Below are 21,177 nucleotides of genomic sequence, written 5' to 3'. Positions count from 1 at the left end.
TTGTGTGTGGTCTGTGTGTTTGTGTAATGTGTGTGTGTGTGTGTGTGTGTGTGTGTGTGTTGGCCCCGATGGATGAGTGACTCCTTCATTTCCATAAGGATGTCATCTCTATTCTCTGCCTGGTTAATTACCGGATTATAAGATGGCTTTTCATTAGCAAGGCTGATGGCCATCCCTTCAGGCTGGGTTCCCTGCCCCCAATTCATATAAGGTGAAATTGCCATTATTAAGTATACAGTTTCATTGCACTTAGCATATTCCCATTGCTGGGCTATCTCTACCATCACTCTCATAACTCCATGCCCATAAGCAGCTCTTTCCTGTCCTCTCTAAGGACTGCCATTATGGAACATGGTATAATGGGTGAGGACTCATCCTTGTCATGGCCTATGTCACAGTGCCTGTCACTCCCCTCTTATTGTGGGACAGTATTCCATCCATCTTCTGATGAATATTTGGACTAGTTCCATCTTTGGGTAACTTATGAGTAAAATCTGTCTTGGACATGTGTATAAATATTTGGTTTTCTTTGCATTTACCTAGGAATTTAAGCCCTCTAAAATTTTACCCCAAAAAATTTGAACATGAATTGAAATTCTCCCAGAAAATATTTGTCAAAAGCTCAGTGAAAAGGAATATTACTCATGATAGGGTTGGGATTTTGTGGGGTTTTTGTTTTGTTTTTGTTTTTATTTCTTTGTTTTCTTTTTTGTGACAATTTTTTAAACATAAAATCCTTTCATCAGATGGCTGACCCCAATTTCTAATTCATTAAATATAGAAAAGCAGAAATGAGCTAGACTGGTCACAAGGGCCAGGAATTGAATACGATTGTCCTCCCCCCCCCCCCCCAGTCCTCCTCAACTCCTCTAAAGACCCTAGAACAGTGGTTCTCAACCATCCTTCTTTTTTTTTTTAAGATTTATTTATTTATGTATATGAGTATGCTGTAGCTGCCTTCAGACACACCAGAAGAGGGTAGCAGATCCCATTACAGATTGGTTGTGAGCTGCCATGTGGTTGCTAGGAGTTGAACTCAGGACCTCTGGAAGAGCAGTCAGTGCTCTTAACCACTGAGCCATCTCTCCAGCCCCCCACTTTTTTTTTCCTTTTTGGTTTTCAACCTTCTTCACGTTGTAACCCTTTAATACAGTTCTTCATGTTATGGTGACCCCCCAATCATGAAATTATTTTTGTTGCTAATTTATAACTGTAATTTTGCTACTGTTATGAGTTGTAATGTTGACATCTGGTATGCGACCCCTGTGAAAGGGTTATTTGATCCTCAAAGGACTTACAACCCACAGGTCAAGAACCACTGCCCTGGAGTTTTACAGACCTCCTGAGCAGACCCTGGGCTCTACCTCGAGCCCACGCGCAGAGCACCCTGTGGCTGCTGACAGCCCCCAGGGAGCTGCTTTCCAGCACGATGTATTTGGATGTTGGTCCTGAGAGACACACTAAGAAACTGCTTTTTAGTGGGATATGGTGGCACATACATTTAATCCCAGCACTGGAAGACAGAGGCAGGCAGACCTCTTTGAGTTTGAGGTCAGCATGGTCTACATAGCATCTCTACATAAAGTGACCCTGTCTCCAAAGCAAAAAACAAACAACAGCAAAAATAAAACAAAGACTATCATGTTACTGTCATGTGTGGTTCATGCTTGTACACCCAGAACTCTGGCAGCTCAGAGAAGAGGGCTTAGAGTTTGGAACTTGCCTAGGCTACATAGCAAGGCCTTATCAAAAAAGAGGGAGGGGCTTTGGGGGACGAGCACTGACTGACAGGTGATAAAGTACTTGCCGTGCAATCATGAGGACCTGAGTCGGATTGCCAGGTCCCACATAGAGACTGCCAGGCTTAGGTGACATGGACTTGTAATCCCAGCACACTAAGGAGTTGTGACAGATGCCTGAGGTTCACAAACCAGACACTACTTGTCAAGTTCCAGGGCAGTGGGGGACCCTGTCTCAAAACAGAAAGACTGACGGTGCCCAAGGTTGTCTTCTGGCCTCTACACACATGTGTGTGAGAGCCTGTGCATCTGCATCTGCATGTGTGTCCATATAAGCGACGTCATCCACAGTTAAAGATGGGATGCTTTGATCTGGAGTTTGTAATGGTAGGAAGGATAGTAGCACTCTGGGTAAGGCTTGAGGGAAAGCTAAGGCGGGTGTGGGCAAAGGTACAGGGATCTATGTAGCTGGATACACAGGGATCTATGTAGCTGGATACACAGGCCTCAAGCTCAAGGCCTACTGTCAGCATCCATGCAGGAGACATGGGAGAGGGTAGCGAGGCAGGCCCTAGGTTCAATCCCTGTTGCTGGGGAGTTGTAGGGATGCTTAACTGTTTTCTCTGTGTGTGATGAGGTAGCAGTGACTCCTATGGAACTCTCAACCTGCTCTTTTAGGTAGATGCTTCGAAGTCAAAGCGTGAAAAGAGGAGGAGCTGGCTCGTCCTAAACTCTGAGTCGTCTTAGCTGACTGTAGTGAGAATTTGAGAATTTGGGTTTCTTTAAAAACACAGAAATTGCCAGGCAGTGGTGGCACACGCCTTTAATCCCAGTACTTGGGAGGGAGAGGCAGGCAGATTTCTGAGTTCGAGGTCAGCCTGGTCTACAGAGTGAATTTCAGGACAGCCAGGGCTACACAGAGAAACCCTGTCTCAAAAATCCAAAAAACAAAAACAAAAACAAGAACAACAACAACAAAAAAGCCCACAGAAATATTATTAAAAAGTGTTTTCATTTTAATCCCAGGTGTGGGGGTCTGGGGCTGCTTCAGACTCTCTGCAACAGCTGATTTGCCTCACACTGTAGCAGGGGCGTGGTTTTGCCAGCTGCAGATAGTTTCTGCAATTGTGTGATATTTGGAATTCTGGGAACTTTTCAGAGGGTATGGGAATGGTAGGGAGCCGAGAGGCAGATGGTGGTTGTTGGTCATTCAGAGGCGTTGGTTGTGGTTTGTTAGTAATTGTGCTCAAAGAAGCAAGAAAGAAAAATTAGATTCCGATCTCTTTCTCCCTCCCCCTCCCTCCCTCCCTCCTATCCTTCTTTCTCTTCTATCTAGTGATAGAGAGCGAAACTGAGGAGATAAAGGGTGGGAAAAAGAAGAAGCCACAAAATAGCTAAGACCATTACAGCTGATTATATTTCTCTTCTGCTTGTGTTGCTGAAACACTCAGAGGCAAGTAGAAGTCAAATCCAGCATTTCTGTAAGTCAGCTCGATGCCTGGCTGTGCACTGCTCTTCTAACCTGCCTGCTGCCTTATCTAAAACCTATCCTGAAGCACCTAAAATACTGTGCTGATGCAGGGCAACAGGAAGCATCCTCCTGCAGTCATGACTTCCACAGTCTCCCACCATTAACTCTCAGCCTAGATCCAGGGGAAAAAAAAAAAAAAAAAAGGTCAGACTGGAGACTTACTCTTCTCCATGTTGGTTCTGGATCCAGGAAGAAACTGCCCCAGAGCAGACAGGAGAAAAGTAGGGGAGTCCACAGCCTGGTACAGCCATTATCAGTTTCAGTTCACCTGTGTGGGAACATCCCTTCATAGAGTGAGAGCTATAAAAAGCATGGCCCCCAGCCATGAGGTACTGGAGAGGGCAGGAGGGCACGGAAGCTGACGGGACACCAATTTATTCAGTTTTGCACAAAAGTAGAGCGCTGCCTGCCCACAAGCAGAGAGGGGGAAGAAGTTTTTCTAACCATAGGATCTGAGGTGGAGGGGAGCAGGGGGGACTGAGCTGTCAATCTGGACTTTCTGACAAATGCAGGCTGGAAAAATAGAGTTCTGGGCAGGGAAAGGGGCTTGAGGGAAGGCTGAGCTGCGTGTGGGAAAGGGGGTTGGGGATCCGTAGGTCTGTAGCTGGACACACAGACCACAAGCTCTAAGGTCTGCAGGGGTGAACACTGCGTGTCTGTGCATGAGACATCGGGGAAGGTGCCCAGGGGCATGTAGTAAGACCCAGTACAGCCCACACCACCTTTAACACTGTCCTTTAGAGCCCTGTGGGACACAGCCAGCTAGCCTGACACAAGCTTGATGCAAGCTCCGAGATGGAGTCACAGGACTGAGGAGAAAGAAGGCTGACTCGGAAGGCAGGGACTGGCCGGGCATCATCCTCATGGCTGGACAAATCTTTTAAAGTCCTAAGCAAGGAAGCAACATAACTATGCTTTGAAAAGTTATTAAACTGAACACCCTCCATGCGCTCCTGTATTGCAAAGGTACTTTAATGAGGACAGCTGAGACTAGTGACTTGGATGGTCCTTTTATTTTATGTATATGAGTACACTGTAACTGTCTTCAGACTCACCAGACGAGAGCATCGGATCCCATTACAGACGGTTGTGAGCCACCATGTGGTTGCTGGGAATTGAACTCAGGACCTCAGGAAGAAGAGTCAGTGCTCTTAACCACTGAGCCATCTCTCCAGCTCCATTGGATGGCTTTTCAATGACACAGAGAGCCGAGTCCTCCCACAGAGTCCCAGTGGGACAAGGTTAGTGGGTCTCAGAGCCCAGGCAGTGACAAGAGGATGTTTCAGCCAAATGAAAGGGCTGAAATGTTTCAGGGAGCCTGGTTAGACTTCTGGATATGTCAGGCTGAAACCCAAACGGTAACAGACACTCCTATTTCCTGTTCCCAGTGGTTTGTGATAGCTTGCTGTACATAACAGATAAGTTTCTGCTGTTTTCAAGAAGAGGTCACAAGGCCTCTAGAATGATCAGTAGAACTTTAAGTCTGGGAATCGTATGTGTACAAAGCAATGGCTGGATGTGTGGCTGAAACCTTAGCGACATTGTTTGATCACTAGCTGATCAAATCAACTCCCGAGAAAATCAACCCCCTGTACTGATGTTTTAGATTGACTTGTAATACTATGGATGGTCTGTGCAGTAGGTAGAATTGTTTGGAGCATTTTATTCAATAATGGGAATAATGTATAACATACAGAGAGTCATATATAACTGTATGTCATTCCTGATATGATAATATTATTTATTTCTGGAAGATAGCAATTGTTTTCACAGACAATGTATACTCTGAAGAATGCCCTGGTGTGGCCCAATGCTTGACACTTGGCTAAGCATCCGGAGTGCAGGCCTAGGGGGTTGAGGCCAGGCAGGTTCGAATGAATATAAGACACAACATGGGCTCAAAGGGGGGTCCTCCTCATGATGGGCCAAAGGGCACAGATCTATGGCGTAGAGAAAATCTCAAGGATGCCCATAACCAGGAGGAGAAAATAACCTGTAAATTCAATCTCACTTCTGTTCAGAAATTCTGTGTAATTTGATTATGTCCTGTTATAAGCACATTAAGGAATTGTGGATCTTGTCTCCTAAGTGTGAAATGGAAAATCTGAATATAAAGCATGTTTATGGAAACGTAAGCAGTGTTATTTACCAATGACCACGATCAAGACAAGATCTCAACCTAATCCATCAGGAGTAAAATATGAACTAGGCATGGTGAGGTGTCCCTATAATCTGAGTACTTGGAAGGCTAGCCTGGGCTAGAGAGAGAGAGAGAGAGAGAGAGAGAGAGAGACTGTCTCAAAGGGAGGAAGCACATATGGCCAAATGCATAAACACATAAGTGAGGTGGCAGCTCTTCCTTGCTGTGGCCATTAGTCAATACAGAGGAGGTGCTAACCGAGACTATCGGTACATACGCTTCTCTGTGTGTGGACACCACGTTGGCATCACTTGAGAACTGAGGAATGCAAAACCTCAAGCCCACCCCAGCAGGCAGGCGATTAGACCCCCATAGCTTGGCTCTAAATCCTCCAGGTGGTCCTGATGCTTGCTGGAGGTTGTGTAACACCTCTGCTGGTGCCTGCCCCAGGACAGTTAGCGCTGACCATCTATGGTTTCTTAGGTTTGCTGAAATGCCTCACCCCTCATGCGAAATCAACTAAGCTTCTTAACGTTGCTTAAACATCTAATACCTCCTATTTATATCAGCCAGACTAGGGCTGTATTCCCAGACTTATACACCAAACGACCAGAATGTTCTTAGCATCTTGGCCGTGAGAAGACAGAGGGCACTTCTTAGTCCTCAAGTGTGTCAAAAAAAAACCCAAGAAGCTGTTATAAGTTTTGATGCTTGGAGATCTCAGAAGAAACGGCATCCTGTGTGTATCACGCAAGACTTTTGGCAACCAAAGTAGAAAGCCATGCATATACTCAGGATGGCTCTTCCAACCGATGGTTTAACAGAGATGCAAGGAAGATTAGTGTTACAGTTGTGTGCAAAGGGGAAATGGGATGCCTGCTTCATGGATATGATGGTGAAGGAAATGTTCAGAATAAAGGGTGAGGGCTGGAACCTGCCACTCTTCAAGCTAGTTTCAGCATAGCCAATGGTACATGCTCTTGATTGGTTGACCGCTCTAACCCCTCCGCCCCGCAACGGGATTCAAATGAGCAGCCTCAAATGAGCAGGCTCCTGGGAACTGGAGTGTGCTTGGACTGTGGGATCTCGGGATGGTCCCTGAGGCAAGAATACCTTTTCTTGGAGTGAATCCATACCTCCAGCTTAGTAGATTCCTCTGGGATTCGTGGAAGGGGAAAGTGAGTGCAGGGAAGAGAAAAATGACTTCTTGCCTTGAGCATGAGTTGTTTCCAGTCGCCTGTGATGCGCACAAATCTGTTTGTTTATGCCGTCAGAGAAGCCGAGAGCCAGCTGCTGCTCCTTCAAGTAGGGACAGCACCTCTCCCGAGCTGACTCCTGCGCTGCCCCAGGGAACACGGAATGAGCTCAGGGCAGGGTGAAACGCGCATCCCGGACAAGGACCAGGCCCCTCTGCTCACGGATATAATCAGCTTTGATGGGCAGAGGCTGGGGCTGTTTTTCCAATTAGAGCTGTTAGAGGATTCTGGCAGGGACAGCATTTGGCTTAATTCAACAGACCCGGGACTCATTGAATTAGTGGATGTAGAAGGGATGAGAAGGGCACTAATGGGAGGGAACCTGGGATAGCAACAGGATAGGGGGAAGGGAGCCCAGAAGGGGTTGGTCAGGAAGTACTCGGTAAGGCCTGGCAGTATGGTCTGGGTCACTAGGCAGGCCAGGTGAAGCAGACATCTTTTGGTACTTGAAAGGTAAAATTGGTGGACATTGTAGGCATCTGGATCCTCAAAGTCCGTGTCCCAACTTCTGGACAGTTTTGGGTACCCTTCTTCCTTCCCCGCCATCTGGCATTTGCTGTTGCGCCCTTTTTCCAGATCCTACAGTTCTAGGTCGCCCCAATGGGCAGCCTTCTGGCTTGAAAAATAAAGAAAGGCAGAGAGCAGACCTTGAAGATTCTGAGTCTGCATCTTCATTTAGCGGGAGAGAAAGCCCTTCATTCCCTAGGAAAGTTTAGGAACTCTTCAAGCCACCTTACCCTTCAGAGGCAATGTCAAAGTTGCAATCCAGCCTCCCACCCCTACGTGTCGCTGTCTCACCATGTTCATAATGATTGTTTTCAGCTTCCATACAGACTTGGGCATTCCTGGAGATTTGCGTTCCTAGCTGCCTGAAACCAACTCATTAAAAAAGCCAGACTTGGTGACCAACGCCTATATTCCTAGCATTCGGAAGGCAGAGGCAGGCCGTCAGAAGGCAGAGGCAGGCGGATCTCTGTGAGTTCAAGGGCAGCCTGTTCTACAAAGCAAATTCCAAAACAGCCAGGGCATAAAAAGAAAGATACACACTTACACACACAGAGGCAGAGAGTCAAAGAGTCAGAGACAGAGAGACAGAGAGAGACAGAGAAAGAGTGTTACAAGGAATCTGGAGAGATGGCTCAGTGGCTAAAGCACTTAACCACAAAAGCATGAAGACCTGAGTCTTCCAAGAACCCATGTAAAGTCGGGGCACAGTAGTTTGTGTCTGTAATCCCAGGGTTTCAACAGCGAGATGTGAAGGTGGAGACAGGAATGTCTAGAAGTCTTATGTACACAGTGATGAATATCAAAGAGACCTTGCCCTCAAACAAGGTAGGTGTTCTGCAAGCCAGATATGCACATACACTGTGGCATACGTGCATGGGCACTCAAAACATACACACACACACACACACACACACACACCACTAAGATTAAATAAATAAATAGAATTGCTAGGGATGTAGCTCAGTGGTGGAGTGTCTGCCTAACCAGAGAGGCCCGGGGCACAATCCCTAGTACAGAGAGAGAGAGACAGAGAGACAGAGACAGAGAAAGAGACAGAGAGAGGAGAATGAGAATTGACTTTGATTCAAAATAGATCCAAACATTTATAATTGTCTTTCCTATACCTCTCAACATCCTGTTGAAATAGTAGAAGGAAATTTTTATTGTTTGTCTAGGAAAAAAGGGGGGAGGGGCTGGTGAGATGGCTCAGTGGTTAAGAGCATTGACTGCTCTTCCAAAGGTCCTGAGTTCAAATTCCAACAACCACATGGTGGCTCACAACCACCCATAATGAGATCTGACGCCCTCTTCTGGTGTGTCTGAAGACAGCTACCGTGTCATCCATCCCTCATCAAGGAAAACTCCCTTTGCAACAGTTGGAGACTACTACAGAAACACAGCCAATCAAAACGCAGAGCTGTGGAACTCAGTCCCAGTGGATATATCCGCTAAGGCTCAGGGAAGTTTGGAAGGGCATGGGGTGTTATTTGTAGGAGTCTGATGATAGGGAATTTGCTGTAAGGTTGTTTCCTTATGATATTAGAAGCTATACCCATAAAAATCTCACCACATGACTTCCCAATGTGTGCTGAACATAGCACCAATGGACATGCCAAGGCAGATGGGGAAAGCCCATGGAACTTAACCCTACACAGGCAACTGAGGGAAGCTGGGGACAGAAGTGGCCTAGTCCAAGGAGAGCACACCAATTGGCTGTCCAGTGCCAAATGATCAGCCCTGAAAACATACATATAAGTAACGTTATACAGGCTGAGCAGATGATGTCCAAGGATATTAATGTGCATACATATACACATATACATGTGGTTATGGGTTTGAAGGTGAGCAGGGAGGGGTATGTGGAAAAGCTTGGAGGAAGAAAAGGGAAAGGAGAAATGTAGTTATAACCTCAAAAAGAAAAAGAAGGGCCGGGCGTGGTGGCGCACGCCTTTAATCCCAGCACTCGGGAGGCAGAGGCAGGCAGATTTCTGAGTTCGAGGCTAGCCTGGTCTGCAAAGTGAGTTCCAGGACAGCCAGAGCTATACAGAGAAACCCTGTCTCGAAGAAAAAAAAAAAAAAAACAATTGGACCTTATGGGCTGGAGAGATGGCTCAGTGGTTAAGAGCACTAACTGCTCTTCCGAAGGTCCTGAGTTCCAATCCCAGAAACCACAAGGTGGCTCACAAACATCCATAATGAGATCTGATGCCCTCTTCTGGGATGTCTGAAGACAGCTACAGTGTACTTAGATATAATAATAAAGAAATCTTAAAAAGAAAAAAACATTTAGCTTCTGAAGAACACACAAAACCAGAAGGAGAAATAAAGAAACATCGACTAGATTGTTTTTACAAGCCAGCCAAAGGGATGTCATGAAGAAGCTAGCCCACAGCTAGATGACACAATGACACATCCCAGTGAGCTGCAGGCTGGGAGCTGCAGGCTTGGGTCTTCCTTTCCTTCCAGGCCCTTTCTTCTTGTGATTATTTTAGCGCACCGACTTAAGAAGTGGCTTTTATACTCCCCGTCTTATCCCTTCAATTCTGTCAAGCACACTGGGCTCTTCTGTTTCCTGGCTACCAGGCAGGTGGTCCCACATGTCAAAGAAAAGCTGCCCAGCCTTAGAAATTGTCCACGCCACGCCACGGTGGGAGGACATATAAATATAGACCAGAAAGAGATTACTCATTTTAAGCCCAGCTTCTCCACCATCATCTTGCTGTGACTCACAGATCAATTAAAGGTGCCGTAATCCAGTATGTCAGGAAAACTGCGCAGAGGGAATGGTTCAAGCCCCCCTCCCCCCCTCCCCACCCCTACCCCCACTCCAAATTCCCCTACCCGCACCCTGCTGGTACACAAGTTACCAACTGCTTGTTTCTAGAAAACCAATTAGGAAACCATAAATTGCAATCAACTAGAAAGGTCACTGCGCAGGCTATAAATACAGGCATTTCTAAACCGGAGTGGAAGCCTGTGCTGAGGTGCCTCCTCCGCCCACATCCTCCAGCCCAGGCTTCCTTTGATAAACTGAAAGAACATTCTGGCCAGGATCAAAGAGGCGCTCCCTGGCTTTCCATTTTACCGTGGACCCTTTCACACGGCCCGGGCAATTCTTAGCTTTCTGGCTACATCGTCTTGAGCTGCCCAGCCCTGACTCCAAAACATTTTCTTCACAGTGCAAGACTTAGAAAACGCTGACAATTACCACAAGGAAATGATCATTTAGAATCCCACCCTTCAAAAACAAAAGTATGTAGGGTGGGGTGGGGTTGTAAATACTTGTAACCTCACACTCAGGAGGCTGAGGCAGGAGGATCACCAGTCTGAGGCCAGCTGGGGCTACTTGGCAAGACTCTTTCTAATGAATAAAACAGAAAGGAGGGAAAAGTTAACACTTTAGGGCATACTCCAGCTATGTGAGTACACACTTGCTTTTCTTCGGGAACACACTTCAAGCTGTCATGTAGCGGTTAGCACTGTTTTGTAACCTGCTGGCTCGGCGGCAGTGGTACCCATATTGATGCTTTGCTGTACTATTCCACATGGACGGTGATACAGTTACCTCCTCCTGCTGCTAGGCATTAGATAACTTCCGATTTTGCCCTCGAATAGAGGGCTGCGGGGAATATTACTGGACTTGACGTTTTCCTGTAGTCATGATCATTTATGATAAATGCTTAAAATGAAATTGCCAAGCCCTTGATCTCTCAAACCGGTTCATGTTGCCAAATTGCCTTCCAGAGAGGTTTACCCTCCTACAGCAGTGCGCTTATGGCCATTTCCCCAGGCCCTTGCCAAAAACTATTAATATACATTTCTAAATCTCAACCAATTTATTGTATTAATCTAAAAAGTCAGGGCTGGGAAGATGGCTGACGTCAGTAGCCTGTTTGCCTACTGACTTGAATCTGAGCTCAGCTCCCCAGAAACCACATAAAAAAGTGAGCTAGTGTGGACCTATGCTAGTGTGGACATTTGAGGAGGTGGGGGAAATCCCTGAGGCATACTGTTCCAGCTAGCCTTGCCAAAAAGTTGACTTCTACATCTAGTAGGAGACCTGACTCAAAAACTAATGTAGAGGGTTGGTAAGATGGCTCAGTGGGTGAGGACTCTTGCTGGCAGGACAGAAGACCTGATCTGATCTCTGGGACCCACTCAGAGTAAACGGACTCCCACAAGTTGTCTACTGACCTTCACATGTGTGCTGTGATACCTGTGCACTCACATGTATACACAAAATGATTTTTTTTTAAATGGGAGCAATAGAAAACAATATCAATTCACACACATATGTATACACACAGACATGTATATATCACACACACATCATTTTGTTCAGGTGTTTCCAAACCTAAAAACTGCACAAAAGCCGGGCAATGGTGGCACACACCTTTAATCTCAACACTTGGGAGGCAGAGGCAAGCAGAGGCAGGCGAATTTCTGAGTTCAAGGCCAGCCTGGTCTACAGAGTGAGTTCCAAGACAGCCAGGGCTATACATAGAAACTCTGTCTCAAAAAACAAAACAAAACATAAATAAATAAAAGAGAAACTACCCCAAGGTTACACACAGAACCAGGAATTAAATCCACCCTTCAAGCCCCAGTTCTTGAGCATTTATTTCCAGTAGGACCTGGTGCCTCTGTGGGCCCTGGCATTTCTTACCCCAAATCTCTCCCCCACACACTCACACATATGTGTGTCAGGACCCAGGAGCCAAGGTCCACTCTCAAGGGTACTGTGGCAACGTCAGGCCTGCTGCAGGAAGAGAGTACAAGACCTTCCAGTTACAGCCACTGTGAGAGGATGAATCTGACAATGTCCGTTAGGTTAACCTCGGCATCCTTTGACATACAAATCTGAATTATTGATGTTTGAAATGAGATTATTTCAAAGGCATTAAGTGGCCGTGGAAGGAGTAGCAGCAAACCCAACTGTAGTCTCCCAGCCCCTAAACAATCTCTTTAGCCCAAGGCTCTTAATTTACAGCAAATAGAGTAAGCTATTTAGCTGGGCTATTAGGTCTTTGAGCTTTGAGAGTTCCTCCTGAACGTGTCTATTCTGAGACTTGCTTGATCTAAAATTGACATAAATAACAGGTCAGGGTACCAGGATGCATTTGTTCTCCTGACTGGTATTTTCAGAGCTCTTACCATGTGCTGGTCACCAAAGACATGGAAATGAAAGAGACATGGACCCTGCCCCCCAGACATCTTCCCAGTTGTTGGGTGCAACTAAATGAGTCTGCAATGACATAAATAAGACATAACCTTGGGAGAGCTGCCAATAGAAGAGAGGGGGCAGCAGATATGCAGGCCAGATGAGAATAAACTGTCATAGCCATGGGCATGAGAATGAGGTCTAGCTCAGGTGTGTCGATGCTGCAGCACACAGGACACATGCACCCTAGGATAGTGATCGATGGGCTCTAACATAGTTGTAGGTGATAATATCGTATCACAGTAACAAAAGGTTGGGTCTGGAGGGGGATATATTGTGAGAAAGAAGTTTTCCAGAGAGGGAAGGGGGATCGTAGGGAAGAATAGGGGATAAATATATTCAAAATATGTTATATACCTATGTGAAACTGTCAGCAAATAAATAAAAATAATAATAAAATTGGGCAATCTTTTGTGCCACAGCTGCCCTAGAGTGCCTGGCTCAGTCCTGAAAAAGAGGAGGAATATGGGAGGGGCTTGATCACATTTGGGAACTTAATTGGGTGGCAGAATAGAGGAGGGAGGGACTGGTTAAGGTACTGGGGTTCAGAGAGGAGCTCACCACAGGGCCCAGAGGGGAAACAGTGGGAAACAGTGAGAGTTGTCTTGACAGAGACCAGCAGTTCTCAGGTAAGGACCACCATAGGGAGTGTGTGTGTGTGTGTGTGTGTGTGTGTGTGTGTGTGTGTGTGTGTTTAACCATTCAGCCTGTGGAGATGGAGTGTGGAGACCTGGATGGTTACAGAGTCCCTGGCATGGCTCCAATGTCCTCCAGACCAGAGATTGCAAAGACGAGTTAATAAATGGCCTTTGTTCTCTAGACAATCCTCTGCAAATGGCCTTTGTGTTCCTCCCCAGAAGTAAATTTGCCAACCATCATGGGATCACTTTTTCTTACAGTGTGCTTGCTCATTGGTTACAGTTTTGGCCTTCCGTCTCTAATGTCTCCATATCTATTTCTCTGACCCTCCAGCCCTTGATCAGCCAAGAAAGAGCAAAAATCAAAAACCCTCCATCCAAAAGGGACTATTTTGAAAGTACTTAATTCTCCATTGGTCCCACCATCCCCTGGCTTGTTCATTTGGTGAATGCAAATCATATTAATTTTGGTTGAAATGATGGTTACTTTCAAGCCATGTTTGCCAACTGTCTAGAGTCCACTTATCCTTTCCCAAGAGAGCACCTGCAGCCTGACCCTCACAGGGAAGACCTCTTCTTCCACTGACCGTCTTAGGGTTTTATTGCTGTCAAGAGACACTATGACCAAGATAACTCTTGTAAAAGAAACATCTAATTAGGGTTGGCTTACAGTTTCAGAGGTTCAGTCCATCATCATCATGATGGGAAACATGGCATCATGCAGGAAGACTTGGTGCTGGAGGAGTCAAAAATTCTCCATCTTGGTCCAAAGGAAGCCAGAAGGGGACTATCTTCTTCACTGGGCAGAGATTGAGCACTAGGAGCCCTCAAAGCCCACCTACACAGTGACACAAGGACACAACTATTCTAACAAGAACACATTTCTTAATAATGTCACTTCCGTCGGGCAGTGATGGCACACACTTTTAATCTCAGCACTCGGGTGGCAGAGGCAGGCAGATTTCTGAATTCGAGGCCAGCCTGCTCTACAGAGTGAGTTCCAGGACAGCCAGAGCTATACAGAGAGACCCTGTCTCAAAAAACCAAAAAAAAAAAATTAATAATGTCACTCCCTATGGCCCAAGCATATTCAAACCACCACAACTACCATCTACTTGCATGTACCAAAGCTTGAAAGAATCATTGTGGATCTCAATAGCCAGATAAATTTAACATATTATGGGAGATGGTGGCATAGAGACTTGGGTGTGGAGCCTAGCCCTGCCTCTTAGCAGTTGTGGACAATGTCTTGGTCCTTTTCCCGCTGCTGTGTTGAAATATTTTGACAAAAGCAAGTCAAGGGACAAAGGGCTTTAGTTCAGCTCACAGTTCAAGAGTTTGCCATCATTACAGGAAGGTCAAGGCAGCAGAAGCTTGAGGCAGTCAGTCATAGCACATCTACCCTCAATAATCAGAGAGCAGACCTGGAGAGATGGCTCAGTGATTAAGAGGACTGGCTGCTCTTCCAGAGGTCCTGAGTTCAATTCCTAGCCACACAGTGACCATCTATAAAGGAATCTGATGCCCTCTTCTGGCATTCACGTGTACATGCAGTAGAGCACTCATACACATGATTCTTACCTAAAAGCCAATACTTCAGTCCAAGTCAGACTGATGGTCTCCAGAACTGACACTGTCAACCTGTACTGAGTAAATCCCTCCAGCCTACCTCAGAAACAAGCTGGATAAGAGAAGACTTGGTTGAATGAGACGGGCTCACTCAGATAGGCTCTGTAGCTGCTATCTCCTCCAATAGACCAAACTTCCCCTTTCTAGACCTGAGTAGAGCTGAGCAGCCATTCAGGCTGAGATTTCTCTGGAAAGAGTTCACTGTAGGCAGCTCCTGTTTGGGCCCAGCAGGCCCACAAATGATGACCTGCAGGATATCAGAGCACGAGGAAAGAGGAGAGGTAGGTGAGAAAGAGTTGCAATATCAAAAAGGGAAATTCCTCTAAATCCCAGGGCATATTCTCCCATCCCCTCGCCACCCTCCCCTGAGATAGAGTTTCTCTGTGTAGCCTTGGCTGCTCACTCTGTAGACCAGGCTAGCCTTGAACTCATAGAGATCCCGCTGCCTCTACCTCCCAAGTGCTGGGACTAAAGGCACCACCTCCCAACTTTCCACCATCACAGGGCCTACTTTTTTTCTTTTTGGTCTTTCAAGATAGGGTTTCTCTTTGTAGCTGTGCTGGAATTCACTTTGTAGACCAAGCTGGCCTCCTGCCTCTGCCTCCTGAGTGCTGGGATTAAACATGTGCACCACCACATCTGGCCCCAGGGCATTCTTAAGAAGGAATTCAATATGTGAGCCCCCTGGGTCTGAATTGGAAGCCATCATCCTGTCTCCCTAGCAGTTTCGTTAAGGCATTGAACTCAAAGTCCCAACAAAGCCCCTCAAAGCTCAGCTAATACTCAGCCTAGACACTGAGTCCCAGACAGAGGATTTGAGTCTTAAACTCAGATAACACGTTATCTTCCCAAACAGAGGCAGGCAAAAGAAAGGAGAAGCCCAAGGGACCTAGCATCCTGGGACATTGTGAGAAGTAGCATTGACCTTAGTCTCCAGCAAAAGGGGCACTCTGTGGCTGGCTTCAGGACACAACACTCCCATCAGGGAGGACACATCTGTGGGGCCCAGAAGCTGCCTGTATGTCTCCCTTTCCCTAGCCTTGTAGCTATAGAGTGTTTCCAGGACCCGTGCATATAGCAGGACAGGTGCCAATAGCAGCCTGTCACCTCTAGTGTGCATATTCTTGAGGTTATAGGAGCTCAGAGAGGTGATGCTTCAATGCCTGGAACTCAGGTTGGTGTGTTCACACTTCATGTACTTGAGGGCCCTTGTGACTGCATGACCCAGTCCTGGATGGAAAGAGAAGGGGAAAACATTGCAAATGGACAGCTGGATGCTGCACATTTCAGCACGGAGCTCTGGGGAAGAGATTTAGGATGCTGAAATTGAATTTGTTCTTTTGAGTATTATATTTACCAAGACAGTAGGATAACCAATTTTTTTTTTGATATAACAATTCCTAGCCTGTGGTGTATGTGTGATGGGAGTGTGGAAATTTAAGCCCAGGGACCTGAACAATCTGGGCAAGCACTGCCCACTGAACTGCATCCCCAGACTCTTTCAAGACTGTGTCCCTGTGTTGTTTAGGCTGGCCTTGAATTCATTGTGTAGCCCGGGCTATCTCGAGACCCTCCTACCTCAGCAACAAGTATTAGGGGGTTGGGGATTTAGTTCAGTGGTAGAGCGCTTGCCTAGCAAGCCCAAGGCCCTGGGTTCCCTCAGCTCTGGAAAAAAAGAAAAAAAGAAAGAAAAAAAAAGACTTTAAACGGGAGAGAGTCAGCAGAAATTGAGTTCTCACCAAATGCTTGACAAACCTCAGGTGGTCTCACAGCTACTAGGTCTCTCTGCCCAGCTTCCTCACTGCTAGAACAATGATCCTTTATTTGGAGTCAAAGTCTTGTCTTCCTGGTTGGGAAAAAACATTTGACAGTGGAACAAGTGATGATTTATTCTGCAGAGCTAGAGAATGTAGAGGCTAATGACTTTTGACCTGGTAGTGGTTTGAATAAGAATGGCCCCCAGAGACCCATATATTTGAATACTTAATCATCAGGGAGTGACACTATTTGAGAAGGATTAGGAGGTGTGGCCTTTTTGGAAGAAGTGTGTCACTGGGGGGGTGGGCTTTGAGATTTCAAAAGCCCACACTAAGCCCAGCAGTTCTGCCTACAAGATGTAAGTCTCAGCTACAGTTCCAGAGCTATGCATGTGCCATGTCCCCCGCCGTGATGATCATGGGCTGACCCTCTGAAACTGTAAGCAATTCCCCATTTAATTCTTTCTTTTATAAGAGGTGCCGTGAGCAGGGTGTCTCTTCACAGCAAATGCTGCCTGGCTCGTTCACCAGATATGTGAACTCAGGCTAGTTTCTTAATCTTTCTGAACTTCAGTGTCCCTTTCTGTAACATGAAAATGAGGTCATCATATAGTGATGAGATTATAGCTACCATAGATAGCTTTAATTCATTTGAGATTGTAATTTTATTACTTGTGTATATGTGTGTTTTGCCTTTACACATGTCTATGCACCAGGTGCAAGCCTGGTGTCTGTGAAGGCCAGAAGAGAGTGCCAAATCCCCTGGAACTAGAGTTACAGATAGTTGTGAACCACTAGGTTCCCAACTCCTCTGCAAGAGCAGCCAATACTCTTAACCACTGAGCCACCTGTGGTGGTTTGAATATGCTTAGCCCAGGGAGTGGCACGATTAGGAGGCATGGTCTTGTTGGAGTAGGTGTGACCTTGTTGGAGGAAGTGTGTCACTGTGTGGGTGGGCTTGGAGATCCTCCTAGCTGTCTGGAAGCCAGTCTTCTATCTGCCTGTGAATGATGATGTAGAACTCTGAGCTCCTCCAGCCCCACGTCTGCATGGATGCTGCCACGCTCCTGCCTTGATGATAATGGACTGCATCTCTGAAACTGTAAGCCAGCCCCAATTAAGTGTCGTCCTTTATAAGAGTTGCCTTGGTCATGGCGTCTGTTCACAGCAGTAAAACCCTAACTAAGACACCACCCCTTCAGCCTCCAGTTTTAATTCTTGATGTCTTAAGCAGAAAGCTACTCTCTGAAGTGAAAGGCATATTTAAGCTGAATAAGAGGGACCTGATTATTTCTGTTACTTAGTTCCTTTCACTTTTTCTCACAACAGAAAGGCAATGGACAGAGGAAAGCCAGAACCATGTGACTTCAGACACGTCACCTGGTCTCTGTTGTGTTAGTAAAATGAAACTGCTGGCCATCACCCGCAGAGTTCACATTAAAAGTCCCAACTCGCTGGGCATTGGTGGCACATGCCTTTAATCCCAGTACTTGGGAGGCAGAGTCTTACACGCGTTCGCGACCGGCCAGGAAAGACACAACAAACCAGAATCTTCTGCGGCAAAACTTTATTGCTTACATCTTCAGGAGCAAGAGTGCAAAACTCAAACCCCCTGCTTACATCTTTAGGAGCCAGAGTGCCAGAGCGCCAGAGCGCCAGAGCGCGCTCTATTGTTTACATCTTTAGGAGCCAGAGCGCCAGAGTGCCAGAGCGCAGAGCAAGCCCCAAGCCCCAAGCCCAAAGCGAAAGCGAAACCCCTTCCCTCTTAAGGAGAGTTATCCTTCGCCTAGGACGTATCACTCCCTGATTGGCTGCAGCCCATGGCCGAGTTGTAGTCACGGGGAAGGCAGAGTACATGGGGTGGAGAACTACCTTTGGCACATGCGCAGATTATTTGTTTACCACTTAGAACACAGCTGTCAGCCCATCTTGTAACGGCGAATGTGGGGGCGGCTTCCCACAGCAGAGGCAGGTGGATTTCTGAGTTCGAGGCCAGCCTGGTCTACAAAGTGAGTTCTAGGACAGCCAGGGCTACACAGAGAAACCCTGTCTCGAAAAAAACCAAAACCAAACAAACAAACAAACAAACAAAAAAAACCTCAGAGCTGGGGGCTTACATTTTTAATCCCAGTGTTTGGGAAACGGAGGCAGGAGAGTTACACTAAGTAAGAGGCCAGCCTGTCTTCATAGTGAGTCCCTGTTTCAAAATACAAAACAAGCAAAATATCTCCTACCTATAACTTATCCTTGCACTCATCCTATAATGCATGCACCAAAGTCCCTTTCTGGATTACACATGGGATATGAACGTAGACCCCCCCCCACTCCTGTCCTTGGGAAGCCTACTCTACTGTATGAATGAAAAGTAATGTATTAAAAATACATTGTGAGGGAGGGACAACTGGCTCCTGGAGACACACAGAAGTGACACTTCAGAGATGATGGTGGTGGGAAAAGACTCTCCATGAACTGTCCCAAGGGAGGGAAGGAAAGGCAAGGCAAGGCATGGAGTCACATGGTTCATGGAAGAGAAATGCAGAACAAAATGAACCCCTCTTCCAAATGACAGGCTTTAGATATTCGTGGTAGATTGAATGAGAATGGCCCCATAGGCTCATACATTTGGATCACCTGAAGTGGAACTGTTTAGGAAGGATTAGAAGGACTAGGAGAGGTGGCCTTGTTGAAAGATGTCACTTGCAGTGGGCTTTGAGGTTTCATAATCCAGTCTCTCTGTTTCTCTGTCTCTCTATCCATCTCTGTGTCTCTGTCTCTCTGTGTGTCTCTCTGTCTATCTCTGTCTGTCTCTGTCTATCTCTGTCTGTCTCTGTCTCTCTCTCCTGACTGTGGATCAGGATACAGAGCTTCTAGCTACTTCTCCAGTGCCATACCTGCCTGCCAGCCACCTCCCTGACACCATGATAATGGACTAAATCTAAGCAAATCCCAAAGTTAAATGCTTTTTTTCTCCAAGTTGCCTTGTCCATGGTGTCTCCTCGAAGTGATACAACAGTGACAAAGACAATATTTAACAAGGTTTGGCTGTCTATCACCATCCTTTCTACAACAGCTTCTCGTAGGCAGGTCCTCACTACACTGTCTATTTACTGTTCACTAGGTTGGCTGTGAGTGTCGGTAGGTCCACCCTGGGATTGTCCATCCTCTGTAAGCTGCCCTTATCAGTTATTTAACCACAGTATAGTCAACATATTGTTTTTAAAATAGGTAGCGATGCTTGCTAGTAGGACATACTGAAGAAGTAGAGAAAGGAAGGTCACAAGTTTGAGACCAGACTAGATGATATCTTTAGAGTAGTGAGGTGGGTTACCAAATTGATGACCTGAATTTCATCTCTGGGCCCCACATGGTGGAAGGAGAGATCCAACTCCCACATACTGTCCTTTGATGTCCACACTTGGGCCCTGGCATAAACATCTCTCTCTCTCTCTCTCTCTCTCTCTCTCTCTCTCTCTCTCTCTCGCATGCGCGCACGCACACACACACACACTTACACACTTACACACGCACAAAGTGAATGTAACAAGATTCCAAGAGTCTATGAGTTGTTTTACGAGGTTTATGATCCATCTATATAATGATGTATGAGCTTGTCTCATGGATGCAAAGTATGAGACAAGATATGGGACCTAGAAACAAGGTACAGAATGTGTGCGGTCACAATCTGTGGCCTTCTGGCTTAATGCTAATTAGGGCACTGTGAAACCCCAGGTCTTCACAGTGTCTTGTCAAGTCTCAAGGGGTCTTGGTGAGACAGGTCTGGGATAAGCTCAAACTTCATAGCTTGAAATGGTTCAAAGGTCTTGGAATTGGTTTTGATGGAACTGGTGCTTTCCCATGCTTGTAAATTAAAAAGAAATCAAACTGAGCCGAGAGTAAGTTTCTTAGAAAGAAACATGAACCCAGCCACAGGCATGGAGATACTCGTACTGTGTTAATGATGCCCTGGGCATCCAGTCAGACTGCAAAACACTGCCACACACTAGGTAGCTATTGTCAGCCCCAATTGCCCAACCTAACAGAGATAATCCTTCTCATAGGTAATGATTTATGTGATTAACTATAGGGCATCATTAAAGGACCATCTGTGAGTCGGAAAAGGTCAGGATCTTGAAGGATAGCTAAAGGGGACCCCAGCATGGATTTCTTGAAGCTTCATTCACAGTGGCTACAGCCAGCATCGCCTGGCAGGGCCTGGCAAGAACCCAGCCTACCCTTGCCCTTACTCTCTTGAGAACCTTCTGCTCAGCGCTCAGGTCAGAATTGTCTTCCCTGTGAATTTAGGGAATTAAAGCAGAAATGTCACCTGGTTTTCAACACCAAGGCAGGTTCAGGCAGCAATTCTTACGCTCTATCTCCAAAGAAGCCTTTGAAATAAGGGTGGCTGGTTTGTGCCAGTTATACCAGCATAATTTTTTAAATTATTATTTTATTTTATGTGCATAGGTGTTTCACTTACACATTTGTCTGTGTGAGAGCATTGGTTCCCTCAGCGTGGGATAACAGACAGTTGTAAGCTGCCACATGGGGGCTGGGAATTGAACCTGGGTCCCCTGGAAGAACAGCCAGTGCTCTTAATCACTGAGCCTAGAAGCCTTTGTGGTGGGTAATCTTCCAGGTCAACTTGATGGAATTTAGAAACACCGTGGGAACACAGCTCTGGGTGAGTTTTTGAGGGTGTTTTCAGAAAGGTTTAACAGAATAAAGACCCACCCTGAATGTGGATGGCACACTCCCATGG

General features: G+C 46.3%; 1 protein-coding gene across 4 annotated transcripts in view; it reads left to right on the top strand.

The window, feature by feature from the left end:
• Fam163a (family with sequence similarity 163, member A) overlaps window positions 1-21,177 on the top strand; it is a 129,498-nt gene that overhangs the window by 86,710 nt on the left and 21,611 nt on the right. The gene's annotated exons all lie outside the window — the stretch shown is intronic.

Source organism: Mus musculus, chromosome 1, assembly GCF_000001635.26.
Source record: "Mus musculus strain C57BL/6J chromosome 1, GRCm38.p6 C57BL/6J".
NCBI lineage: Eukaryota > Metazoa > Chordata > Mammalia > Rodentia > Muridae > Mus > Mus musculus.
This window is presented reverse-complemented; position numbering and strand designations above follow the sequence as displayed.